At 50.2% G+C, this 27,814-nt stretch overlaps 1 protein-coding gene across 1 annotated transcript in view; it reads right to left on the reverse strand.

Annotated features, from left to right (window-relative positions):
- The window catches only part of LOC102459149 (pyroglutamylated RF-amide peptide receptor-like), a 126,509-nt gene that overhangs the window by 63,943 nt on the left and 34,752 nt on the right, over positions 1-27,814 (reverse strand). The gene's annotated exons all lie outside the window — the stretch shown is intronic.

The raw sequence follows: 27,814 nt of genomic DNA on the forward strand, positions 1-27,814 counted from the left end.
TGTCCCCTGTGCTTGCTGCCCCCCTCCCCCCCGCAGTGGTTTCTGTGAATATCACATCCCTCCTGTCTGCTTCCCTTTCCACATTATGGAAAACAGTCCCATTCCCAGCATTTCCCATTTCCCTGGCCCAGCCAAACCCTGATCTTGCTTTAATTAGGAGAAGAGGAAGCTGTATAGCAAATTTGATGGCCCTAGATCTTACTATTTAGGAGGAATTCTTGAACAAACAGACTTGCAGACACAAACACAGACAGATGGACTCCTAGACAGAGAGATGCGCCCTAAAATATCTATACATATAGATTGGGATTGAACTGCTGGCCAATGCAGTAAGAGAAAGGATGGCTTAGTGAATGAGGTGTTCACTTGAGCATTTGGAGATGTTTTTCAATTCCTGCCAAAGCCACAGACTTCTTGTGTGACTGTGCGCTGCAGATTTTGGCCATGATTTCCAAAAGCAACTAATGATTTTGGCCATCTCAATATTTGGATGCTCAGTATGGGTATGTCTACACTACAAAGTTAGTTCGAACTAACTTTCCTAGGCGCTACACTAGCGCTCCGTTAGTTCGAACTTAATTCGAACTAGCGGAGCGCTTAGTTCGAACTAGGTAAACCTCATTTTACGAGGATTAAGCCTAGTTCGAACTAGCTAGTTCGAATTAAGGGCTGTGTAGACCCTTAATTCGAACTAGTGGGAGGCTAAGGCTTCCCAGGTTTCCCTGGTGGCCACTCTGGCCAACACCAGGGAAACTCTATTGCCCCCCTCCCGGCCCCGGAGCCCTTAAAGGGCCATGGGCTGGCTACAGTTTGTGCCAGTTGCAAGGCTGCCAGCACCTGTGCCAGCACAGCCTGCACCTGCCACAGGATAAGCCAGCCATCCGAGGGTTCCCAGCCCTCCACTGCTCCCCAGGACCAGCTTGGCGGCTCCCAGGAGCCTGCCCGGGGGCACAAAAGGCGGGTGCCCGCCTGGTCAAGTGCGGAGATCGTGGACCTCATCGAGGTTTGGGGGGAAGCCTCCAATGTCCACGATCTCCGCACTAGCCACCAGAACGCGGCTGTCTACGGCCGCATGGCTGCCAGCCTGGCTGCCAGGGGCCACCAGCGCAGCCGGGAGCAGGTCCGCTGCAAAATTAAGGACTTGCGGCAGTCCTATTCCCGGGCTTGCCAGCCAGGGGCTGACCCGGAGGCCTGCCCCCACTTCCACGCCCTGGACCGCCTCCTGGGGCCTCATGCCGTCCCTGCCCCCCGGGACGTGATTGACCCTGGGGCAGAGGGACCGCTCCTGGAGACGGAGAAGGAGGAAGAGGGCTCTGAGAGCCAGGAGCCTGCCGCCAGCCTGCCCAGGACCCGGGACCCCCGAGGCACGCCACAGAGCCGCTCGCCTGTGTCGTCTGAGGCCGGGGAGGCGTCCACCTGTGAGTACCCTCATGTTCCCCTTATGTGTACGGGGGGCTGGGGCGAGAGGGAGCCCCGGGACCGTGCGCCTGGGCCCGCAGGACAGCCAGGAACCAGGAGGAGTACCAGAGGCGGCACCTCCGGTTCCTGGATCAACAGCTCCATCTCCAGGACCTGAGGCTGCGCCGGAGGAGTCTGGAGGCCCTGGAGGAGCAGGGCCGTGCCCTGTGAGGCCACCTCCAGAGCCTGTATGACCGCTTCCCATTTCCTCCTCCTGCTGCTCCCCCTGCTCCCCCAGCTCCTCCTGCTCCCCCTGCTCCTCCTGCTCCCCCTCCTGCTTCCGCTCCTGCTTCCTCCACACCCCCTGTCCCTCCTGCCCCCCCCCTCCACAACCATTTCCCACCAACGCCCCCGGACCCGCAGTGTGGCGAGACGGGAGAGGCAGCCGGACTCCCACTCCTGAGCTTTCCTTTCCCTTCCTCCCTTCCCTCCCATTCCAGCTCCCTCGTCCCAGGTTTCCCCCTCCCCTCTCCAACCCTCATTCCTCCCTTCCCGCACCCAGTTATGTTAAATAAACAGACGTTTTTGTTTCAAAAACAGGTGTCTTTATTTTACAGTAGATAGGGAGGGGAAAAGGGAAGGGGGGTAGGGTGGAAGAAGGCCCCAGTGGGGCATGCAGGGAGAGGTCAGTCCTCCTCCTCCTCCACCAGGAAGCTCTCCCGCAGGGTTTCCCGGATCCGGACGGCCCCCCGCTGGGCTTCCCGGATGGCGGCGGTGCGGGGCTGACCGTAGTGTCCAGCCATGTGGTCAGCCTCAGCCATCCAGGCTGGCAGGAAAGCCTCCCCCTTTCGCTCACACAAAATGTGGAGCACACAACATGCCGCCACCACGGGAGGGATGTTGTGCTCGGCCAGGTCCAGACGGGTGAGGAGGCATTGAAAGCGGGCTTTCAGTCGCCCGAAGGCCCCCTCCACCACGATGCGGGCCCTGGTCAGCCTGGCATTGAAGGCCTGGCGGGAGGGATTGAGGTGCCCCGTGTAGGGCTTCATCAGCCACGACTGCAGTGGGTAGGCGGCATCCCCCACCAGGCACACGGGCATGTCCACGTCCCTGACCCTGATGTGGCGGTCGGGGAAGAAGGTCCCGGCCTGCAGCCGCTGGCACACGGAGGAGTTGCAGTACACCCGGGCGTCGTGTGCTTTGCCGGACCAGCCCACATTAATGTCCGTGAACTGGCCCCGGTGGTCACACACAGCCTGCAGGATCACGGAGAAGTACCCCTTGCGGTTCACGTAACGGGACGCCTGGTGTTCCGGGGCACGGATGGGGATGTGCGTCCCGTCGATGGCTCCCCCGCAGTTGGGGAAGCCGAGGGCGCCGAATCCCCGGATGACGGCATCCGGGTCGGCGAGGCGGACCACCCTGCGGAGCAGCACCCGGTTGATGGCCTTGACCACCTGCGGAGAGAGACACAGCAAAGCGCCAATCAGTGGGGCGCCCGGGTGGCTGGGAGTGTGCGTGCCCTGGCAGTGCCCCGCGCCCCACTCCCGGAAGCAACCCCCCTGGCAGCGTGTAGTACGGCCGGGACAGCCCGACCCCTCCGGTGCGGGGCGCTTTCGCCTCCTCCCGCCCCCCCTTTGTCCCTGGGGTGGCCCATCCCCTCCTCGCAGCCCCCCTTCCCCCGGCTCGGTGGCCGACGAGCGCCTTACCTTCATGAGCACCGCTCCGACGGTGGATCTCCCCACGCCGAACTGGTTCCCAACGGATCGGTAGCTGTCCGGCATGGAGAGCTTCCAGAGGGCGATGGCCACCCGCTTCTGGAGGGAGATGGCGGGTCTCATGCGGGAAAAGGAGCGTCTACATTGGCAGGCTGCTTTTCCGGAAAAGCCCTTTTTCTGGAAAAGCGTCTGTGGCCAATGTAGACGCGCTTTTCCGGAAAAGTCTACTGGGCTGTCTACACTGGCCCTTTTCCGGAACAGTGTTCCGGAATAAGGTCTTATGCCCAAGTGGGAGCAGAATAGTTTTTCCGGAATAGTGGCTGATTTTGTACAGTAGAGCGTCGTTTCCTTTCCGGAAATTCAAGGGCCAGTGTAGACAGCTCGCAGCTTATTCCGGAAAAGCGGCTGATTTTCCGGAATAAGTGGCCCAGTGTAGACACAGCCCCTGAGTACCATACAGTGTTCAGGGCATTTGTCTTCAAAACTCCACTTGGAGGTAGGGAAGTGCAATTATCCCCAAGGGAACAGAGACACCAAGACCAAGCATCTTATCCACCACACCACTGGAGGAGCCCCCCAACCACCCTACAATCTGGCCCTCCCCTTTTACTTGCTTTGTTCCAAGGGTACCAGCTCCATCCTTTAGAAAGCTGGTGATGGCTGTCCCCAGCAACACAGGTCTGGAACTCTCAACCCCTGCTCAGGGCAGGGGCGAGCCACTCGCAGAGCTCCAGGAAGGTGTCCCTCCTCATCCTGAAGTTCTGGGTCCACTGTCGGTCCTCCCAGCGCTCCAGGATGATGCGGTCCCACCAGTCGGTGCTGGTGTCCAGACGCCAGATGCGGCGGGGCACGCCGGTGCCGGGGCGCTGCCGCGGCTCCTCCACGGCCCCCAGGGCGGCCAGGCGGAGAGGCAGAGGGCTGACGTTCACCAGGTGGTGCCAGGCAGCCTCGAGCCATTGCTGGCAGGCTTGTAGCAGCAAGTCCAGAACGTGCACCAGAAGGTGCAGGGTGAGCTGTGGCTCCATGTTGCCACCTGCGGCGGCCCCCCCGAAGGGAAGCACCGACACAGACGGGCACAGAGACCAACGCTTTGCTGTCCCTCGGCGAGGTTGGCAAGCAAGCAGGAAAAGCTGAGAACCGGCTGTCCAGGGGGGGCCCTTTAAGCTCGAGCCTCAGATAGCCTCAGGCAGCAGCCACACAAAGCAACTACTGACCTGATGCCCTGCCAGAACCGGTTTCAGCTGCCCTTAAATGCCCCCCTGCGTCCAATCAGTGTGGACACGCTAGTTCGAATTAGCAAAACGCTAATTCGAACTAGTTTTTAGTTCTAGATGCGTTAGTTCGAACTAGCTTAGTTAGTTCGAATTAGCGCTGTAGTGTCGTACCCTTTGAGACACTTTAAAGAGGAGCCTGTTCTGGGGGGAGAAGGTCACTTAGGACTTTATTAACATCAGTCCTCTTTCAGCTGTCCCAAGTGGGGTTCACTGCCTGTGTAACCAGGGGTTGAGAGTTCCAGACCTGTGTTGCTGGGGACAGCCATCACCAGCTTTCTAAAGGATGGAGCTGGTACCCTTGGAACAAAGCAAGTAAAAGGGGAGGGCCAGATTGTAGGGTGGTTGGGGGGCTCCTCCAGTGGTGTGGTGGATAAGATGCTTGGTCTTGGTGTCTCTGTTCCCTTGGGGATAATTGCACTTCCCTACCTCCAAGTGGAGTTTTGAAGACAAATGCCCTGAACACTGTATGGTACTCAGGGGCTGTGTCTACACTGGGCCACTTATTCCGGAAAATCAGCTGCTTTTCCGGAATAAGCTGCGAGCTGTCTACACTGGCCCTTGAATTTTCGGAAAGGAAACGACGCTCTACTGTACAAAATCAGCCACTATTCCGGAAAAACTATTCTGCTCCCGCTTGGGCATAAGACCTTATTCCGGAACACTGTTCCGGAAAAGGGCCAGTGTAGACAGCCCAGTAGTCTTTTCCGGAAAAGCGCGTCTACATTGGCCACAGACGCTATTCCGGAAAAAGGGCTTTTCCGGAAAAGCAGCCTGCCAATGTAGACGCTCCTTTTCCGGAAAAATTGAAAACGGAATAGCATTCCGTTTTAAGCAGTTCCGGAAATTCATGCCAGTGTAAACTTCCCCTGTGTTTAGACTGCTGCTGCATTCTTTTGAATGTAAATCAAAAGAACACGGAAGTTTTTTCGACAGTGGAAAACCTTGTTTCATGAGGAATAACGCCTTTTTTCGAAAGTGCTCTTTTAAAAAAAGGTGCTATGTAATGCAAACTGTGCTTTTTCGAAAGAGAGCATCCAGACTGCCTGGGTGCTCTCTTTTGAAAAAGCAGTTTGCTTTTTGAAAGTACTGGTTGTAGCCTGGACGTTCTTTTTTTTTTTTTTAAAAAAAAACCTCTTGTAGCCTGAGGTACATAATCATGCATGGTTTCTCGTCAGGTGCTCAGCACTGCAGGACTTTGATGTTTCCCTCTGTTATGTCAGCACGCCCTGTGACGTAACATGTGTGCAACCATCCAACTTGCCTGGAACTTGGAGGTGTACAAAACAAGCATGTAGTGATATAGGTCTGCACATACATGGGCAGGATTAGGTCCTCAGATCTTACCATCATACAACAAACATAGGTCAAGACAATTTTGTGGGCTGTTTAACATTAGGCTCTTAATGTAAATGGGAGCTCCTGGATGCTCAGCTGTTTTGAAAATCAGAGGCCATATGGACCTAGGAGTTTGACTAGGCATCCATTTCTGCTCAGCTCCGTCTTTTTTTTTTCTCTCCAGTAGCCTGAAAAGTTTAATGCTTTTCACTGAAATCTTGAGACTGTTTTGGAAATGCTTTGAAGCAATGATTGCTGTAGGTGCATTCTTGGTGGTCACATTATGTTGAAATTTGACCCCCGGCTTGGTCAGGAATGGCATATGATTGAAGAGGCTGGAAATCTGCTTCAAGCAAGGAAGAGTGAGGAAAGTGCTCCGCAGTCAAGGAATTGAAATTATTTCCTTGCATTTGTTTGAAGTTCTGTAGTGACTAAGTATCTTCATTGTGTTCCCTCAGCCCTAACAAAACTTTGTTAGCAGCTTGATACCAGCTGAAAAGCAAGTGATGACATACAAGTCTTCCTTGCATGGTGGTTTAGAAAAAAGGACTACAGAGAGATTTACAGAAGCTAGATGCTTTTGGGACATACGTCAGTCAGAACATAGCTGCATATTTCTATTTTGAGAGACCCAGTGGTCTGCCAAAGTAAGCTCAGGAATGAGAATCTAAACATTTGTATTTTCTTCCTGGCTCTGCCACTGTTTGTGTGGGACAATCTTTTCAACACTCTTTCTCTCAGTTTCCCCAATGACAATTTGGGATAATTCCTACCTCACAGAGGGATTGGAGGGTTAATATTTGTAAAGCATTTTGGCTTCTACAAGTCATTTTAAGTGCTTTATAGATGCTAAATGTTATTAACTGAAAATAAATGATAGTAATAAAGAACAAAACTTGGATTTCCTGTGTTCCAGTCTAGCTCCTTGTCTCACAAAGCAAACAACCAACCAAAACAACCAACCAGGCATGCATCTGACGAAGTGGGTCTTCGCCCACGAAAGCTCATGCTCCAACACTTCGGTTAGTCTGTAAGGTGCCACAGGACCCCTCGCCGCTTCAACCAACCTAAAGAAACTGCACAATGACAAATGTTTGTTGTGTTTTGTTTTTGTTTTGTTTTTTGCTGGTCCAAAGATTCCCCCAGGTGTTAGTAAATGGATGAGACAGCATGGAAAAGCTGTTCTATCTGTCTATATTGCCCCCTATCTGAGCACTTTAAAGCCAACAGCAATCGCGAAGACCTGAGTGGAATCTTTTCGGGATAAGACCCTCTTCTTTGGCATATTTCTGTTCTGGCGTGTTTCTTTACTGTTTTCGGGGGTGGGTGGGGAGGGCTGGGTGATTTGTTTGGTTGCGACACATTTTTGTAGCAGGTGGGGGGGCTGCTTAAGGGATAACTGGTTAAACACAGCGTTTAATTGCTTAACTCTTTAAGTGGGAATTTACGTACATTGGCTGGGAACGGTGATCCGAAGCCAATGGGAGCTGCAATTGCTCGTACCTGCAGAGGTGCAGGTAAACACAGGGTGTGTGTGAAGGGTGCGACTGCACCCTCCATGGTCCTCCAAGTAAGTGTGAGGGGGGAGTCTGATAGTGTGTTATAACAAAATCATTTTACCAATCACTGTTTCTACTCACATTTTTCATTAATCTCTCTTATGCACACTCATTACATGGCTATTTTGAATTCCTCTATATTTAAAAAAGTTGTGGTCCAAAAAAGCACACCCCCCCCTCAGAAATTCCTGCTTACGGCCCTGAATACAGAGATGGCAGCTTGCCAGGGGCTAACCCTGGGGAACTAGATCAGGTCCAGGCACCAATATTTGCCCTCTCCTGCCTAAATCCTTGCAGTGCCACGCTTACAATGGAGGGCTGATTACAGAAGTATAAAGCCCCATGCCCCTGGGAGCAAACATCCCTATGGACTTCGGTGTGAGCAGCATTGAGCCCACAGAGACAGGAGAGCGAGGAACCAATGCAGGGATATTTCCTATTGTATTTGGGTTAGCGTTATGTCCAGTCTCATGCTGAATGCCTGACACACCACGCAGAGCCCAAAGGCCGTCACCGCAAGAGCCAATTCGCCATGAGCAGGCCACGTTCAGCCACATCGTTCTGGGAGGCACCAAGAGAGGTTTGAGATGTCTCAGGCGAGACCGTGCGTGGGCCACACCTCAGCCTTGTCCATGAGCTTTAAGGGCCAGACACTTAGCCAGTGTCCATCAGGGTAGTTCCACTGACTTCAACAGAGCAGCTCATTTGTCGCAGCCGAGCTCAGCCCGTGCATATTTATGTAACCGCAGTTTGTGTTCTTCCCTATTGGCCTCAAAAATAAAGCAGCAAATTAAAAGGATTAGAATCCTCACTGACTTTGACCATGCTGCGCTAATGCTTATTAGCATACAGAGCGACAATAGGCCAGATTAAAGGAAAGGCATGACTCTGAGCCGGGTTCTCGACTAATTAGCATCATCACGTTTGCCTTTGGGTTGCTGTTACTGGCCGAAGGAGCTGGTGTTTCAGAGCCTGTCAGGCGGTGCTGTCCAAAGCTGGGGCAGCTGGCTGTGAAACCCAGAAGAAAAGGAAACTAGCTTCAAAAGAGTGCAGCGTTTCATCAATCCGTAAGCCTGTTGTTATGTGAGTTACACGTACAGCATTTTGAGTACAGACGCTTGAATCAGTGAGAGCTTGCAGGATCAGCTCCCAGAAGTTTAAAGCTTGGCTTTTCAGCAGGCTGCCTGCAAAATAGGCAAGAGCAACACTGCTGCATGCAAATAAGGGGGTGGGGGGTAGGGGTGGAGCAGGAATGTACTTCCAAATATTGAAGACATGGCTAATGAGGCCTGTTGAGAATTTGCCCCTAACTATAAAGTGACCTATCACAAATGTTCCCGCTAACGTTTCCCATCCAGGTGCATGTGATGGGGCGAGGCAGCCCCACACTGAATCCGCAGGGCCCTTCCCCCGCAGCCCTACCGAGCATGCCCAGGCTGCAGCTCAACTATAAAAGCTTAGGGAAGGGCTCAGTCCAGGCTGGCAGCTGGAGGAAGAGGACCTATGAAGGAAGCTCCTGATCAGCAACAACCTGAGGCCCCAGGAGACGCCAGTGGAGACAGCGAGGCGAGTTGGGGCGTCGCAGTGGCTGCCCGCCGAGGAGGCGTCGTCCCACGGAGGGCAGCAAACCTGGCCAGTACGTGGGAAGTAGTTCGAGCGGAGCAGGTAGGAAGTGGCCCAGGGCGGGAGCTGCCTTTCCCGCCCCAGGAACCTCGGCGTGTTTCATCAGGACGTCCCTGCTGAGGGAGTGGCACGCGTCCTGTCACTCACAGGGCCCTGGGCCGGGACCCGGTGGAGTAGGGTGGGCCCAGGTCCCCCTACCAGGGATGTGGCCCCTCTGTAACCCTGATCTGCCAGTGCAGGCTGCTTGTAATTATTAGAACTGGGAGCACTGGCTGTTGGGAATCTGGAAGCCCAGGAAGGAGGGGGGAGGAGATGGGCCAGGCCTGAGTGAGAGCTACAGAGGGGAGCAGCAGCAGCTTTGTCAAGAGGTTTCATCTTTGTTAAATAAAGTCCTGTGGAAGTTCGTTACTGCCTTGCTTGCATGATACAACAAGGCCTTGACTTAAAGGGCCATGCTTTGAGACTGTGTTTATGGACTCAGGCCAGAGGGCCTTGCCTTAAAGGGCTATCCAGAGACTGACTTATTGACCTAGGCCAGTGAGCCAGGTTCTAGAGGGGTAGCTGGTATCTGAGTTCGTGGACGTGGGGTCCCTGCCTGTCCGCCAGTGGGGCCCGGAGGGAGCACCCATCACAGAAAATTATTCTGCCCGTTAGACGTATACACCGGAAGGTGTTTGAGTATCACACAGGAGTGCGACTCGGCTGGAGGGCTGAGTAGCTGCAAGGCTTCTTAAAACTGAGGCAGTGCAGGAACTGGCACTTGGCCCAATGGGGATACTCTTAGGGGTGAGGGGAAGTGTTGTCCCATGACAGGCAGGATTTCTACCCTTTAAACATTCTTGTGGCTCTTCTCTCACTCTAATTTTTCAACTTTCATTGTGAATTGGACACCAGAAGTGAATGCAGTATTCCACCCTCAATCACATCAATGCATCAATCACATCTTTTGGCCACAGCATCCCAGTGGGAGCTCATGTTCACTGATTTTCCATCTTAACTCTCAACTCCTTTAAAAACATATTGCATCACAGACTAAAGTCCCCCATCTTCTACGTAAAGCTTCCATTCCTTGTGCCGAGATGGGTCTGTTTACATTTAGCTGTATTAAAATACACAGTTCGCTTTGCTCTAAATCAGTGACATGTCCTCTTCATTATTCACTACATCCCGAATTTTGGGGACATCAGGTGATGCATCCCTATGTAGGACACATGACTCTTTGGAATCAGTACAGTTTTTAAGGTGGAATATTACTACAGCTGAGAGAAATGCACTGACCACAGTTTTAAGAAGTCAACTATTTTAGTAGCATGTGCATAGTTGAAACACTGGTTGTCGTAGACCAGTGTTTCTCAACCAGCGGTACAAGTACCCTTAGGGGTACTCGAGAGAAGTCTGAGGGGTACGTCCACACAGCTGAAATTTGGAGAAAACTCAATTTTTGTTTCAAGTTTTACAGCGCTTGCTTATTTTTTTACTTTTTACACTCAAAAATTTCATTGCCCGGCTACAATTAAGTTGTTTAAACAAATGTGTTGCAATGATAGAAAAAAAAAATGTGTGTGACTGAAAACTGTAGGTACTGGGGGTACTTCTAATTTTTTAAAGGGGTACATTATTTAAAAAAAGATTGAGAAACACTGTCATAATGATGGGAAAGTAGCACACAGAATTCACTTACGGCCTGAGCCAAAGCTCACAGAATTGAGTGGGAGTCTTTCAGCTGACTTTGGAGAGCTCTGGCCTTCTGAACTCATCTACTGTAAAAACAGCTGTTCCATGCATTGTGCTACAAACCAGAGAGCCTGCCTAGCTTCATATGCACAACAGGAATTCACTCCGTTCCTGGACTTCCACCTTTGTGGCTTGGAAGGGAGAATGGAAGCTGGCAGGTTTCCCAGTTGCCCTAAAGGAACACACATGTTGAATCCAATAAAGAAAGGTGATTGATTAGTGCTGCTAGCAGGGAATGCATAGGTATTCCTGCTAGAGGATCTCCCCAGAGCGGTGCCATAATGATGTGTAAAATCAAAGGTATGGAATGGGGACATAAAGTGCGGCATCTGGGGAGCACACGTACTTGAGCCCACTGAGCTGTAGTTGCAGCTTGCTCAGCGTCATGCTTCTGCTTTGAACTGCAGCAGCTGGCCTCGGGGTGCTGCTGGACGCCTGCATGCCCACTGAGGAGGCTTTTTGGGAAGTTTAGCTGGCAAGCCAAGCCTTGCTGAGTTTTCACCCTGGCACCGTTGCTAGTGGCTTTTTTCTTAGCATAGGAGGGGCAGCTTTCTAGCTGGATTCTGCTTATGTTACTTGAACGGCCTAACGAGAAATAAAAACGGCAAGGAAGTGAAAGTCCAGAAATCTTTTAGTCTCTGGCAGCAAAAAAATGTTATCTCATCAGATCTTCTTGGTCAGCCTCTCAGCTTCCCCCTCCTCCTGCCTAGGATGAGCAAACTGGAAAAATCACCTGGCCTCAGCAGTTTTGCTTCAGCAGCAGCAAGTAGGTAGAAGTGGAAGTTTACTAGCTAATTCCAGCATTTTCCTGGGCACTTAACATTGTTTTTAAAAGGGGATTTGAGGGAAGAATCTGTGAAATTTGCAAGACTCTTAAAAAAGTAGAGATGGGTGAGAGAATGGTGGAGAAACTGGTTGAGAGAGCTGGGGGAAAGTGTTTTGATGTTTTTGAGTTGGCACTAGAAACACGGCAAGTGATCTCTTAGGGTACGTCTACACTAGCCCCCTAGTTCGAACTAGGGAGGTTAACAGTTTGAACCAGGGAGGATAATGTAGGCATTCAAAGTTGCAAATCAAGCCTGGGATTTAAATATCCCGCGCTTGATTTGCATCGTCCCGGCTGGTCGCCATTTTTATATGAACCAGGTGTGTGGATGTGCACCACAAGTAGACACAAAAAAACCTAGTTGTGGGTGCTGTGCTAATCATCTGGGCAGTATTTGAATCTCTTCTGAGGGGCTGCACAAGCTCATGGCTTACAGGGAACTCTGCCTATCACCTCAAGTCATCTGATGAAGTGGGTTTTGCCCTCGAATGCTCATGATCCTATATATTTTTTAGTCTCTAAGACGCCACAGGACCACTTGTTGTTTTTATTGTTGTAAAGATTCTTATAGAATCCTAGAATCCCAGGGCTGGCAGAGACCTCAGGAGTCATCCAGTCCAGCCCCCTGCCCAAGGCAGGACCAACCCCAACTCAATCATCCCAGCCAGGGCTTTGTCAAGCCGAGACTTAAACACCTCTAGGGATGGAGATTCCACCCCCTCCCTTGGTAACCCATCCCAGTACTTCCCCACCCTCCCAGGGAAATAGTTTTTCCTAATATCCAACCTAGACCTCCCCCACTGTAATTTGAGACCATTGCTCCTTGTCCTGCCATCCGTCACTACTATGATGACAAGAAAGGCTACAGTGACGCTTGTACGACTTTGATACTGACGTCTTCAGAGGCCCTACTACTCATGCTTGTGGCTGTGCATGGGGCTTCCTTAGTCCTGTGGTAAGAATTTTTTCCCCATTGTCAAAGATTTTTGGAATATGCCAGGTCAGGTCAGTGGTGCCTTTGGCTCCCTGTATTTAATCCACAGCACATGCAAGATGCATGGGTTTTAGCCGTCGCACTTCAAATGCTCTCGGAAGCTGCTCCTATATTACAGAGATGGAGGATGGGTGTATGTGTGTCATCATAGCACCTTGCAGCCCCCGTCCTGGGCCAGGAGCCTGTTGGACTCGCCTCTGCACAAGCAGGTCTTGCCCAAAGGGCTCTCCACGGACAGATAAGAGAAGGGAGAAGAGGTGGCTGCAGACAGACAAGGGAGCGCAAGGTGGCAAAGCTGGTGTGAACATGGTGGGTTGTTGCCTCACACGCCAGCTGCCTGGCCAGAGTTACAGAACACAAGGGCTGAGTGGCTATGCTGACAAGGGTTTGTACCTCTGGATTGTGGGTGCAAAAGGGGAGGGGAGCTCTTACAAAACTGGCGTGGGATTTCAGAGCTGCCACAGGTTGGGGGGGGGAGCACTCCTTGTCCCACTGAATATTGAACAGCCACATCCCATTAGTAGCTTTGCTAAATCTCAGCCTAGATCCTAAAATGTGCATTGCTGCTGGACGTTTGTATTCACAGGTGTGTGGCTAAAACAAAAGGAGAAACTACGTGGCACTATGAAGACGAACAAGATGGTTTAATAGGCATGTGGAGGAGCAGTTGGGTTTGCAATGCAAAATCAGGCTCAAGTTTCAGTTTTCTTTATAAACCAGTGCTGCACAGGTGTGCAGAGTGGCTGGTTCAGGGGATTGTTGATAATACACCTGCTATTTGCCTCTAGGCTGATGGCCTGAGCCTACGTGAGGTTATTAGTGACAGAGAATTACCAAGGGCTATTCACTGTTGTCAGAGGAGTTGGCAGTTTCTGTCCACATCATGTCCCCATCAGATTATGAGCATGAAATACCATTCACACTGGCAACCGTCGGGGTGTGAGAACTGGGCTGGAAGGGCCTCTCGGGTCATCCAGTGCAGTCCCCAGTGCAGAACCAGGTAACCTAGACTGTTCCTGACCGGCGTTTGTCCAACATGTTCTTAAAACCTCCCATGATGGGGATTCCTCTTGGAAGCCTAGTCCAGACACAACGGCCCTTAGAGTTAGCGTTTTCCCTATCATCTTACCTTGCTGAAGATGAAGTTTATTGCTTCCAGTGGTATGGCAAGCAATTGGTCATGTCTTCCTTATAACGGCCCTTACTGTATTTGAAGACTGTTAACAGGTCTCCTCTCAGTCATGTTTTCCTCACAGATCAGCTTTTCTAAAACTTTGGTCAGTTTTGTTGCTCTTTTCTGGGCTCTAATTGGCCCACATATTCCTAAGGGGTGGCACCCAGAACTGGACCCAATCCTATAGCTGAAGCCTCACCAGTGTCAGGTATACGCTGGGGGAGAGGTAGACACGCTGGAGGGAAGGGATAGAGTCCAGAGTGACTTAGACAAATTGGAGGATTGGGCCACAAGAAATCTGAGGGTCAACAAGGACAAGTGCAGAGTCCTGCACTTGGGACGGAAGAATCCCAAACATTGATACAGGCTGGGGACCGACTGGCTAAGTAGCAGTTCTGTAGAAAAGGGCCTTGGCGCTACAGTGGATGAGAAGCTGGACTTGAGTCAACAGTGTGTCCTTGTAGCCAAGAAGGCCAATGGCATACTAGGTTGCATTAAAAGGAGCATTGCCAGTCAATCCAGAGATGTGATTATTCCTCTTTACCTGCTCTGGTGAGGCCACATCTGGAGTATTGTGTCTAGTTCTGGGCCCCCAATTACAGGAAGGATGTGAATACATTGGAGAGGGTCCAGCGGAGGGCAACCAAAATGGTTAGGGGACTGGAGCACATGACCTACGAGGGGAGGCTGAGGGAGTTGGGTCTGTTTAGTCTGCAGAAGCGAAGAGTGAGGGGAGACTTGATAGCAGCCTTCAACTTCCTGAAGGGATGTTCCAAAGAGGATGGAGAGAGGCTGTTCTCAGTAGTGACAGATGGTAGAACAAGGAGCAATGGGCTCAAGTTGCAGTGGGAGAGGTTCAGGTTGGATATTAGGAAAAAAAAATTTCCCTAGGAGGGTGGTGAAGCACTGGAATGGGTTCCCTAGGGAAGTAGTGGAGTCTCCGTCCCTAGAGGTGGATGGGGATTTTCTACAGAACTGCACAAAGCCCTGGCCGGGTTGATTTAGTTGGGACTGGCCCTGCCCAGAGCAGGGGGCTGGACTTGATGACTCCTGAGGGCTCTTCCAGCTCTATGATTCTATGATAAGATTTCCCGCGCCTTATACAACACTCCTGTCAGTACGTCTCAGATTGACTCGCAGTCAGTTGTGTTCTACTTTAACTCTCAGATCCCAGGGCAGTGGAGAGACTTGCACAGCCCCTGGGCAAGATGGGAGCGGGCCCAGCTCCCTGTCCCCAGAGGGGTGGAGCCGCAGGCAGAAGGGGTGGGGCTGGAGCTAGACTCCCCCTGCCAGCCCTTCAGGTTGCCCGGAGCGTTCCGTGTGGAGCTCTGGCAGCAATTTAAAGGGCCCAGGGCTCTGGCTGCTGCCACTGCAGATTGTTCCTTTCCAGGTGAAGTCCTCAGCCCTCGTCCTTCTGGAATTTCCTCTTGCTGAGTCCAGCCAGTTCCCCCATTTGTCGAGGTGGCTTTGAACTGTCGCTCTTCTGAAACTTGAAATGCCGTTTGCTCCTTAGTAAAAGGCTCAGAAATTAGGGAGACGCTTGTGCTGCATCCATTCTCCCTTCTCCAGCGGAGGCAGCATGGGTGGGGGGTATCCTAGGCAGGGGAAAGCACTCACCTGGCCTTGCCCAGGCCCAACCCTATGTGAGGCCTGCTGGCCAGCTCTCCAGAGCTGGAGGAGGCTGGGGCTGTGGAGGGGCTGTGCAGGGGTGGGGGCAGGAGGCTGCACAGGGTCCCGGATGTCACAGTGTTGGGGGGAAGCATGGACTCTGGTGGGCAATGCTGGGGGGCTTATCTCCCCAAGCCATGGGGTCACCCACAGCCCATGGGAGCCAGCAGGGAGGCCCATTTTACTGGAATGAATTTCAGCACAAAGAAGCGCGCTGTGTGAGTACTGCAGAGTGGCACATTATTCAATTAAAAACCAAGAGAACTATTACAGGGAAACGGCTCAGCTATTAGCCAGTGGTGGGTTTCCTCCCACAGACTGTGTTAGCACCCCAATGACAGCAATGCAACAATACAGCAATAATAGGTAGAGAGGAGCCGGGACCACCATAACTAGTGATGCTGCTTATCCAAATAAAGCCAAGTGATGCTAACAGCAGCTCCGGCTCCTAATGCGCGGGAAGCCAGGCTGCTCAGCGTGGTGGGTTTTCACTGGAAGCCGTTCTCTTTTAGTTTGATAATTATGCAGGAACACAACTGAGGCTACACTATGGTGCGCAGGGTAAATTTCATGCCAAGAAGGAAACAAAACAAAGGAAGAGCAGATCAGGCATGTTTCATTTCAAGCAGTTGATGGATTATATGATATTTTATTAGCAGATGTACCTGGTGTTGCTTGGGTCCTTAACTCTTTTTATTTGCGGAAGAGGGGGTGATGGTGCATGATTCAGGGCCTAGTGTGGAGGGTACAGCAGTCAGGGCAGTGGGTTGGGTGTTGGGGGCTCAGGGCAGGAGGTGAAGTGTACACAAGTAAGGGCAGGGGGTGGAGAGCTCAGGGCAGGTTGGGGAGTGCAGGATTCAGGGCAAGGTGGGGGAGGGGCTCAGGCCAGAGGGCTCAGGCAGGGGGCTGGGAGGCCTGGGGGGAGCTCCTCACAGCTGTCTCTCCTAGCAGCCCCCTCTCTCGTCCATGTTATGGAAAACAATCCCATTCCAGGCACATCTTGTTTTCCTGGCGCAACCAAACCCCGACCTTGCTTTAAGTTAGGATAAGAGGAACCAAATGCGATGGAACAATTCTTACCATTTAGGACCATTTCCTGAACAAATGGACTCACGGATGGATGGATGGACTCAGACACACAAACTCTCTAAAATATATTGTAGATTAGGTGGCAAATAAACAATTTAGGGCCAAATTCAGGTAGGCTGACGTAGCTCATAGACCTAGCATTGACCCTTAGCACATGGATGAGTTGCACCCACGCATGGCTAAGCAGTCTAATTCCTGATGTTTATTGCTATTTGAAATGAGTAAAATTGCGTGCGACAAGGAGGAGGCGGCAATATCTTTTATTGGACCAATTGCTGTTGGTGGAAGGGAGGATTATTTTGCCCATACACGGAAAATGCAGCTGCATAGATCACCCAAAAATTTGGGGCACCACTAGGTCTTAACGTCCACCCTCCCACCTCTTCATATTCTTGCTCTGTGGCTCTGCTTCCTCCAGAGAGAAGCTAGTTAACTGACAAGTGACAAAGCCGGCCAGAGCTATTAGCAGACACCGAACTTCGGAAAGAGCCACTCAAGTGGCAATGAAGCCATTTAGGAGGCATTTGCCAACCTCAGGTACACACTGTCCGTTTCTGAATGTACTGCGTTAGTTAGTTTGCTTTAAAACGATTTCATTCATGTGTTGCTGAAGATTATAAAATCATATCTCTAAAAAACCATCATCCCCAGTGGATGCCTAGGGCCCCATAAATCCTAAGGACATCCCTGGTGGAAGACCTAAGCTTTTAAGCTACACAGAGCTCTTCTTCAGGTCTGGGGAAGGAAACAAAGCATCTGGCTAAATGCAAGTTGGAACAGATTGCAACGCAGAAGAAGTAACACGCGTTGGAGGGGATTACTCTGAAATGGAGTGAGCAAATGAAGGTTCAGAATGTGGGGTGTGTGTGTGTGTGTGTGAGGGGTCTGAAATTGACAGCTGAGGATAGCAGGTGAGCACAAATGACTGTAACAAACCACAAAGCCACTTCTTTCTTTCTATTCCATGGGAAATGTCAACTTTTTGTCCTGATTTGGGATGAAAACAAATATTGAAATGGTTGGAATGAGCCGTCAGATGAACATTTTGAATTTTGTTTTGCTCTAGCAACCATATCCTGAAGCTATTGACATTTTAATTATTTTGGCAGCAGTGTTTCTACTGAAGATTTTCCTTATTCTGTCTTTAATTTAAAAATCCATTAATTTTGTATTGGTGCGCCAAAAAATAACTCCTCCAAAGCCCCTGTGATATTTTTTTTTGTTATTTTCTCCAATGCATGAGTTGAAAAATAACCATTGAAATGAATGGTTCCCCTTCCCTTCCTGTGCGCTGGCAAGTCTTGTCATTGATGTTGATATCCTATACGCAGGGGTAATCAATAGGCAGCCTGACTGGACTGCCAGAGCTTTCTGGTGGATGATGGGGTTTGCTGGGACTCAGGATTCAGCCTCTGGGAGGCTGGAGGATCTTCAGTCCCTGCATCCTTCCCAGGGGCCCCAATTCCAGATGTGGTCTCTTCTGGTTGACTGAAGCCCTGAGTCCTGACACATCCCTGTTCAGTGGATTTGGACTGTAGGCCACTTATTGACTATTCCTGTCATTACCTAGTGTTTAGTCCTTTCGGCCATCCCCTCATATACGATGCCACCAAAGAGTGGCACAGATGATATGTGCATACCTGTGCTTTGAAAGCATTGGGCCAAAGGTTGTATCTATGCTCAAAAGTTGTGCTGCTTTAACTATACTGATATAGCCAAAACAGTATAGCCACACAGGATGCGGAAGAAGTGCCTTTATACCTATGTAAATGATAGAGAATATTTTTAATAAGATCAAAGCTCTTCTTTCATGAACCTTGAGGCTATGTCTCCACTACAGCGCTAATTAGAACTAACTTAGTTCGAATTAGTTAATTCGAACTAAGCTAATTCGAACTAACGGATCCAGACTAAAAAACTAGTTCGAATTAGCGTTTTGCTAATTCGAACTAGCATGTCCACATTAAGTGGACCCTGAACCAGGGTTAAGGATGGCCGGAAGCAGTGCCGGCAGGGCATCAGATGAGGACTTAGAGCGTGGAGATGCTGTCTCAGGCTAGCCGAGGGCTGTGCTTAAAGGGACCTGACCCACACCCCGGACAGACAGTTCTCAGGGGTGCCCCGCTTGCAAAGCAGTCCTGGCTTGGAGTGCCCTGAGTGCCCACACTGGGCACATCACAGCACTCGGCCATCAGCCCGGCTGCACTTGCCGCAGGCTGCCATCTGGGGAGAGAGGGTAATTGGGGGGCTGCAGGAGAGCTTCCACCCCCAGAAGCCCGCAGAGCCAGCCCAGTCCTCCCCATCGGGGGCTCGTACCCCATTCCTCCCTCACCTCCTTCCACTTACCCTTCCCTAGCCCCCCTTCCTGATGTACAATATAAAGAAAACGTGTGGTCAAAAATAGAATCTCTCTTTATTGAACAAAACTGGGGGAGACTGGGAAAAGGAGGTGGGAGAGGGGAAGAGAAAGGCTGGGAGAGGGGAGGGCAACTAAAATGATCAGAGGTTTGGAAGAGGTCCCATATGAAAAGAGGCTAAAGAGACTGGGACTTTTCAGCTTAGAAAAGAGGAGACTGAGGGGGGACAGGATAGAGGTCTATAAAAGCATGAGTGGGGTGGAGAGGGTGCATCCAGAAAAGTTCTTCATTAGTTCCCATAAAGAAGGACGAGAGGACACCAAAGGAAAGGAATGGGTAGCAGGCTTCAAACTAGTAACAGAAAGTTGTCCTTCACAAAGCAAAGAGTCAACCTGTGGAACTCCTTGCCACAGGAGGCTGTGAAGGCTAGAACTAGAACAGAGTTTAAAGAGAAGTGAGATCAAGTCATGGAGGTTGGGTCCATGGAGTGGTATTAGCCAGGGGGTAGGAGTGGTGTCCCTGCCCAAGGTTTGTGGAAGGCTGGAGAGGGATGGCACAAGACAAATGACTTGGTAACTGTCTTCGGTCCATCCCCTCCAGGGTCCCTAGGGTTGGCCGCTGTTGGCAGACAGGCTACTGGGCTAGATGGACCTTTGGTCTGACCCAGTACAGCCATTGTAAGCTCAGGGCTCAGGGTCGGGGGTCTCAGTGGACCACCTTGATTTTCATGCACACCTGCTCCTGGGTGGCCAGGCTGGCAGCTCTCCTGCCCCAGACGGCCACTTTCCTGTGCCTAGTGCGGAGGTCGTGGACGAGGTCCACGATGTCCGCACTAGACCAGGCGGGTGCCCGCCTCTTGCGGTCCCGGGCAAGCTCCCGGGAGCCGCCAGCCTGGTCCCGGGAAGAGGGGGAGGGCTGGGGGGCATCGGGTGGCTGGCTCGAGCCGTGCCAGGTGCAGGGTCTGCTAGCTGGGTTCTGGCAGGCTTGCACCTGGCACGGGCACCGTAGCCAGCCCGTGCCCCTTTAAGGGGGCCGGGAGGGGGGCAATAGAGTTTCTCTGGTGTTGGCCAGAGTGGCCACCAGGGAAACCTGGGGAGGGCTAGCCTCCCACTAGTTCGAATTAAGGGGCTACACACCCCTTAATTCGAACTAGTAAGTTCGAACTAGGCTTAGTCCTCGTAGAATGAGGTTTACCTAGTTCGAACTAAGCGCTCTGCTAGTTCAAATTAAGTTCGAACTAGCAGAGCGCTAGTGTAGCGCCTATCAAAGTTAATTCGAACTAACATCCGTTAGTTCGAATTAACTTTGTAGTGTAGACATACCCTGAGAAGTTAAGTTGTCGGTAGCTTCTTCATTAAAAAAATGTTTTAGTAAAATTGTATATTATTTTTTAATAAAATTGTATATTATACCTGTATAAACTCTGCTTTTAGACCAGGCCTAAGAGTTTAGGCTACAGGCTGTAATTCAATCCCCACTTACACCAGGTCTGAATCTGGGCCACTGAAGTCTAACATAGTTTTAGTCCTTTGAAAAATATGAGATCACTTCCAGGCTGTGGTTACAAGCAGCCTCTTTTTAAACCAGCCTTCCTTTTCTACAAGCCTTGCTATTTGACGGAGGAAGTCAATAATGTTGGGGAACCATCGGCAGCCTGTATACTACCCAGCACTCATGCATAAAGTGACAGCTGTTTTTCAGTGCCAAATGATAAGCTCTCCAGAGTGAACGGGAGAGCCCTTCAAGTGACACACAACCTTCAAATGACTGTGCAGACTGGAGCATACTTTGGAAGCATGAGAGAGGCGATGATGTACACCTGGATCATTACAGCTGAAAAATACTGCAGTAATTTCTTGCTCTTCCTCGAAGCCTATCCAGGATACCAGTGACAGACATGGCAATTTCCTGCTATATCTTGGGGTGAGCTGAGTGCATTAAGTTAATGTATCATTGAGGGCCAGGAACTGTATGCAACAGCTAATAATAGAGAAGGGTGATTAGGAACATTCACTCAGGTTGTAAACCCTCCAGAAAGGTACCCATACCTGACCATACCATATAATGGTACAAACTGGCTTCTCCACAGACCAGTAGACAAAGACCTACTGTGCACGAGACAAGTTGCAGCACAATAAAGCAGCTTTTTGTGCTCAAGCTGCAGAGATGTATGTGCTGCCAGCCTGCGTTGTGCGCACAAACACTTCAGTTGCAGTAAACCCACCTTGATGAGAGGCTGACAGCACGGTGGCTTCTGTGCTCTGTTGTCAGTATAACACATTGTTGGCTTTCTGCATCATAAGTGGCCTCCAGAAGTGTCCCATAATCCCTCAGTGGCTGCTCTGCTGTTTGCTTTGAGCTCATCTGGCTGCCCTGAAGGTGTGGGCCTCTTCCCTTACAGAGCTCCATTTCCGACAGCCTTTGTGTGCTGTGTTTATCTGCTCTGGGACATAGGGAAAACCTTTTGGGTGGAGTGTTCATGATCTTGGATACAGAGGCAGGTGTGCATGCATGTGTGCACGCACGCGAAGAGCCTTGGAGGGGAGGGAAGGCTTATGTTGGGAATTGCAAACCATTCCCATAGTACCCTGCATCCAGTTGCACAGTGGGATAGCTCCCACAATGCACTGCTCTCTGGGCTACTGCAAGAGCTGCTAATGTGGATGTTGCACACAGGGTGGACACACAACAGCAGTTTAATTCAACCACTTGAATAAAACATGAATAATTTGCTGCACAGAAATTTGCCAGTGTAGACAAGGACAAAAAAGGAGTTTTGGATAAATAGTCTGAGTTTAAACTGATTGCTGGCCTCCTTTCTGCTCCACCAAATGGACAGGACCACCTGTCCAAATGGCTGGCCCTGAATCCTTAGGGAAAGATTGGAGGAACTGTGCAGCTGAAAGGGGATGGTCTCTAGTAAGCTTATTAGGATGAGTGTAGGTTATTGTTTTGGCTGTTAGCTCTGCAATGCTCTCTCCTCTGCAGTTCATGCAGACATACCTGAGCTAGCTTTAATCTAGCTCGTTTGGGTGCAGTTTTTAGCAGGGGTTGTGACACAGGCTAGACACTCAAGTGATTAGCCAAGGTTGTAGGCAGGCTTGCTGGAACCCCTGCTGCTGTGACTTCTCGGCTTCTGTTCCCATCCTGGCTTTGCTCTAGCTAGTTCAGAAATATCTATACACTGTAGACACCCCCTCAGTAAAATGGGAGGGGGGAATCAGCCCCTCCCACAGCAGAGCAGTTTTTCTCCCTGTTCTGTTTCAGGGGAAACTCAGGCTATGTCGACACTACCATTTTTTCCCGGCAGAAGATACACAAATCGTGTTCTCATTTGCATATCTTCCACCAATCCTTTTTTGCAGAAGAAGTTTTGCCAATAAAAAGCCCCATGTAGATGGGGACGTTTGTCAGAAAAAAAAACCTTTTTTGCAAGAATCCTTGTTCCTCAGTTATCAGCCAAATCTCTTCCACAAAAAGGATCCTCAGAAGATATGCAAATCAGAGCACAATTTCCATATCTTCTGCTGAAAAAACCCGGCAGTGTAGAGAGAGCTTCAGAGTCCTGGTCTCTGGTCTCTGCAGGTTAAAAAAAACCTTCTGATTGATCCTTAAAAGAAGTTTAAAGCCGACTATAGGAAAGACTCTAAATGCTGTTTGCAGTGTCGTTGAAGCCATATTGATCCCAGAAGCTGGTCTAATAAAAGATATTAGCTCACCCACTTTATCTCTCTCCAAATGATAATATTCCCAGTGCTTGCTTTGACACCCGGGAGTTAGAATCTGAAGCATCAGTGCTTTGGAGAGATGTCTTTTCTCCACTCGCATCTTCAGGGAGTTAAAACCAAACTGAAAAATGTCACCGAGTTGGGGCTGACTTGAGATGGGAGAAAACAAACATATGTTTACCAGGCAAGAACACAGGCTGCTGTCTGGCAATCATAGAGGCTTTTTAAGAGGAAAGCAAACCAGAAAATTCTAATGTTCTGTGGTCTCCTCCAGCTCAGATTATGAATCCTCCAAATTATGTGAAATGTTAGTAAAAGCCATTTATTGGCAGTGGCAGAATTCCAGTTATTATGCTATTTGTCAATAATTCCAGAGGAGGAGAGACGTTGGAGGACATATCCATGCTACTTGGATGCTTCATTTTTTTGACTCTCTGAAACGATTCAGTAATATACAGAGTAAAAATAAATAAATAAGAAGGCCAGAGGGGACTGTTTTACCCACTGAGGCACAATGATTTTCAATCAATCAAACTGAAGTCCATTCATTTTGTAATTCGGGTCTGAATCAATGCTTCCATAACAGCCAGCTGGAATGGGAAAGGAATCCTGGGTGTGGTTATGTAAATAGAGTTCACTCAGTTGCTTAGGCCTGCTAGATATTCAGTTGTTAGAATGGTATTTTGCCTATTGTAACCAATTCACAAACCATGTTAACCCTAAATGCAGGAATTGTAAAATATGACGACCAATGCTTGAAGTTATTGGGAATGCAGAAAAGCAGACTGTTTAACTCGGCTCAAAGGAGAGATGCTGTCATTGTGAAGAATCTCAGATGGACAAGGCTTTCTCTTCCAAACTCTCTGAAGTCAACTGGGGGAGGGGGGCAGAGCTCTGAAACAGCAGGCTACATGTGCTCCTGGTTCAGCCTGTTTCTCTCCCCCACCCCGTTCTAAAGATAGAGCTAAAACAGACTCCATAAGGAGTCTCTTTATTATTTTTAAATGTTATTCCAGTTGATGCTGGAAACTTTTGGCTGGCCTATGCTGTGGGCCAAGAGCTGATATCACTGAGAAGCTGACATCACAGAGTTGAAATCACTACATTTGGCTTAGAGCCAAATCCATCCTGAGGCTGGCTGGCAGGGCTGGGCAGCTGGCGGGAGCAGTGCCCAGCAGGCAGGAGGCAAGTGGCCAGTGGGAGCAGTGACAGGCGGCCAGAGGGGTAGCTGGCAGGAGCAAGTGTTCGGCAGGCAGCCAGAAGGAGTGTGCGGCCAGCGGGGGCAGCCAGTGGGAGCAGGCAGCCAGTTGGGGTGGCCAGCAGGAGCAGCACGTAGATGGCGTTGCCACATACTCAATGAGTGGAGACATCAGGATGATGTACCTATGGACTCTGGGTCTACACTGACTGGATAGAGCCACGAGTGGGGTGTTTGAAGTGGGGGAAACCACGCTCTATGAGTTGGGAGTTGGACTAAAGCTCTTTAAGTAAGAGATTCTGCTCTGCGAACTCCAGGGATCGTACCTTGCTTACAGGTTTTCTTTGTGTGTGTTCCTGGAGGTTGATGCCAGATTATTATTATTAAACAGACTGTTTCCATCTCTGACTCAGTGCTTCTGAGAGGGGGAATATTGTCTATAAAGGTGCCCAAGGAGTAGTTTGGAATTTTTCCAGTTTTACTGGGTGGCGGCTTGAGCCGGTTTGGGTACTTTGTTGAAAGAACCTCCCTGGATACTGAATCCGGCCCTTCTGGCTGCCAACTGCTACCAGCAGAAGGGTTACAATTTATAGCACCCACCGGCACTGACACACAATGCATTTCTAAACTGGAATAAATTATTCCAACAGCAAAACCAAAGCCTACAAGCTCAACCCTAGGGCTTTGCTTTGATTTCATTCCCTTGGATACTTTTATCAAAGCAATCCTAGCAAAACATCCAATATTTGTTTGGTTTTTTTCCTTGCAAATATTCCCAAGCCTGTTTTATTGCACATGAAATGAGCCAGGCTTGAGCATGCCAGAGACCGAAATCTGTTCTGTGCCTAAACAGAAATTCAGGCAATAGTGCAATGCTCAGGTTTGAGCATTTCAGCTGGAGTCCAACAATTGCAAATCCACTCTTAGCAAAAGATGATGTTGAACAGCAGCTAAGTTTAGTTTCCAGCAACTAAAGACAATTGTCAAGTTTAAATCTGTGTTTGACTTGAATCACTGCACCTGAATCTTCCCCGAGGGAATTATCCTAGATCAGGGTGGCTGGCAAATTTAGAAGAACGTTTGCTATAGGACATGTGTCCTGTTATCACTGTATGAAAGGCTCTCGGCTGGCAAAGTCTGTGAGGTAGTTCACGTTGTGTTAATGAGTCCATGATGCAGACTGCTCAGAATGTCCCGACTGCCAAGGAACAGAGAACAACTCTGATTTTACGAGCACAGCAATGTAGAAATGAGCCAAAGGTGCAGACTAGGCGACTCCCTTGCAGAATGAGTATCCCTCGCGCGAGGTTACTAGGCATCTTTTAAAAGCATTAACTGATAGCTCCTGCTCAGCTCTTACCCCGTATAATTCAGAGCGCAACCGCCCAGCCCCAATGTGGAGCCTTTAGCACACATGGAGGAAGGGGGGGCAGCTGCCCTGGAGCTCAGGGATTCAAAAGAGCCTGAGGAGTGGGGGGAGAAGGGGGTCCTGGCCACCCCACTGCTACTGCGACAGCAGCTGGAGCCTGGCCCTTTAAATCAGCACTGGGTGTGGGGGAGGAGACCCCACCTCTTTCAGGAGCAGACCCTCCCCCTCCTACCTCCTCCTGGGGCCTGGCAATTCTGTTGGTCTCCCTACGCTGGGGGCATGTCTACAATACAGGGAGGTTGCTGTGGTGCAGCAGCGGTGCCCCCGTCACACAGCAGTGGAGATACTTCCTCCATTTACAGAAGGGATTCCCCCCCCCCCAGATCCACCTTTCTGTCCAAGGCTCCACCCATTCTGTGCTCACCGGAGCCCCCCCCCCAGCTCCATTGTAGCCACTGGCCCCTTGCCCTTCCCGCCCAGGCTCCCCCCATTGTGGCTGTTGGCTGGCCCCTGTCCCAGGCTAGTGAACCCCCCACCCTGGAGTGCTGGGCTGCCAGGAAGACATGTGGCCCTAGCCTGTCTGGCCCCTGAGTGCTGGGGGAGGAGGGAGGGAGGAAGAAGCATGGGCCTTGCTGCCAGATCTGACCTCCACATTTGGGGCTGGGCAGTTGTCCCCCTCCAGCAACCAGTCCCAGTCCTGGACCAAGAGCAGCCTGCTGCATGCAGGATGGAGGAGGTTTGACCTGGGTGGAGCATGCATGGGTCCACCCATGTGTCTTTGGGTAGGCAAAACCTTCCCTTGCCTTCAAACAGAGGTGGTACTGAAGAAGAATTCTTCCTCAGTAGACTAGCTGTGTCTGTCCTGGGGGCTGAACTGCATTGTGCAGGGAGCTCTGAGGGACAATCTGATTTTTAAGTGTAAACCAGGCCCAAGTGTTTTCGTACAGCAGGGGACATTCCCGAATACAGCACCCACAATTACCTGGGCAGTGTCTGCTTGGTAGGGTCACCCTGCCTCAGGCCAGGACTCTGCTACACAGATCTGTCTGCTTACCATGTCAGTCAGGGGAATGAATAACCCACAGCCCCTTGCTGACAGCTGTGCCAGCAAAACCTCCAGGCTATGTCTACACTGGCACCCTTTTCCGGAAATACTTAAAACAGAACAGTTTTCCATTATAAGTATTTCCGGAAAAAGCGCGTCTACATAGGCAAGATGCTTTTCCGTGGTCGTCATTTTCGTGATCGGAGCTTTTTTGTGGAAAAGACTACTGTGCTGTCTACACTGGCCCTTTTCCGGAACAGTTTTTCTGGAAAAGGACTTTTGCCCGAACGGGAGCAGCATAGTTTTTCCGGAAAAACACTGACAATTTTACAGTAGATCGTCATTGCTTTTCCAGAAAAGCAAGCGGCCAGTATAGGCAGCTGGAAAGTTATTCCGGAAAAGCGACTGCTCTTCTGGAATAAGTGCCCCAGTGTAGACACAGCCCCAGTGTAGACACAGCGCTAAGAGTAGAATGCCTTTCTTGGCATAGCCAGAATCCTGCGGGGAGGAGGTGGAAACATGAAAGCCATCTGTCAGCATGAGTAGCTGACTCTGCATTTGTAGCATGGACAGAGCATCACTTATTCTTTACCCGTGTGGGTGCAGAGATGGAGGGGGTTCAGGTGAGGGTGGTTTAAGCCACTTTTGTGCTCTCAGTACTGTGGGACCAGGCCTTGTCTGGCTCCTGATGCAAATTAGAGCAGCCTTGGGGCTACTCTAAATTACACTTTGCCTCCCAGCAGCTTTGCTAAAGAGACTGATTGTAATGTAGTGCAGTCCTTCCTTATGCTGGCAGCTGGGAGCAGAGCCAGTGGTAGAGTCTCTACACTAGTTCTGCGCCGGTTCTATTCTCAGAGGAGCGATTTCGGATCATTTTCAGGTCCCCGATGCTGCTAGAGTTATAAAACTCAGGGAGCTGGAGCCTAATGTTAAACTGTAGCATCCCAATAAAGAGTTAACTGCCCAGCTTTGTGCAAAACTCAGTTGTGTCTGTAGAGTTCAGGCAGCATCAATGCTATTCCCCATCTCACTTGCTAAACCGCAGTGATTTGACTTGCTCAGCATTACCAATGTCTTCAAGCCCATGGTTCATTAGGGTAGCACTGGTCCAAATACGCTCTCCGGGAAGATCGTAAAAATGCCCCGGCTCGGCTGCTGCATCCCCTTGGCACCGTGCGGCAGCGGCATTGCTGTAATGATGTGTCAGGATAGCATGCTTTTGTCTCCGTTCTGGTGCATTATTTCAGAGGATTCTTGTGGACGTCGTACTGTGATGTCGCGGTGCCATAAATATATCAGAGTGGCATTGCTCTGAGAAGGCAACCGAGCTTTGCTATTGGATTGCACTATCCTTACTGACTCCACTTCCAATGGCTGACACCAGTTTCCTCACTCTTTTGCCCAAGAAGGACAGATCGTGGGCTTTACCTTTTATGTAGAGCTGGATCAAAATGTTTGTGGCTGAAAATGCAGATTTGAGTTGGTCAAAATCCTTAGCGAGTCTGTATCCTACCTTCATAAAACATCTAAATAGGATTTTTTTCAATTCAAAATTACTTTTTGTTTCTCAAGGTAGCTTGGTTTTATATTTTCGAAACCCCTAAAATCCCAAAATGAGAGCGCTTGAAAACTAAACAGAATGTTTTATTTTGAGTGAAGCTAAATGTTCTTCTTTGAGGAGCATCCCTGTGGATGCTCCACTTTGGGTGTTTTGGTGCCTTGCGC

The sequence above is a fragment of the Pelodiscus sinensis genome, chromosome 28, assembly GCF_049634645.1.
Source record: "Pelodiscus sinensis isolate JC-2024 chromosome 28, ASM4963464v1, whole genome shotgun sequence".
NCBI lineage: Eukaryota > Metazoa > Chordata > Testudines > Trionychidae > Pelodiscus > Pelodiscus sinensis.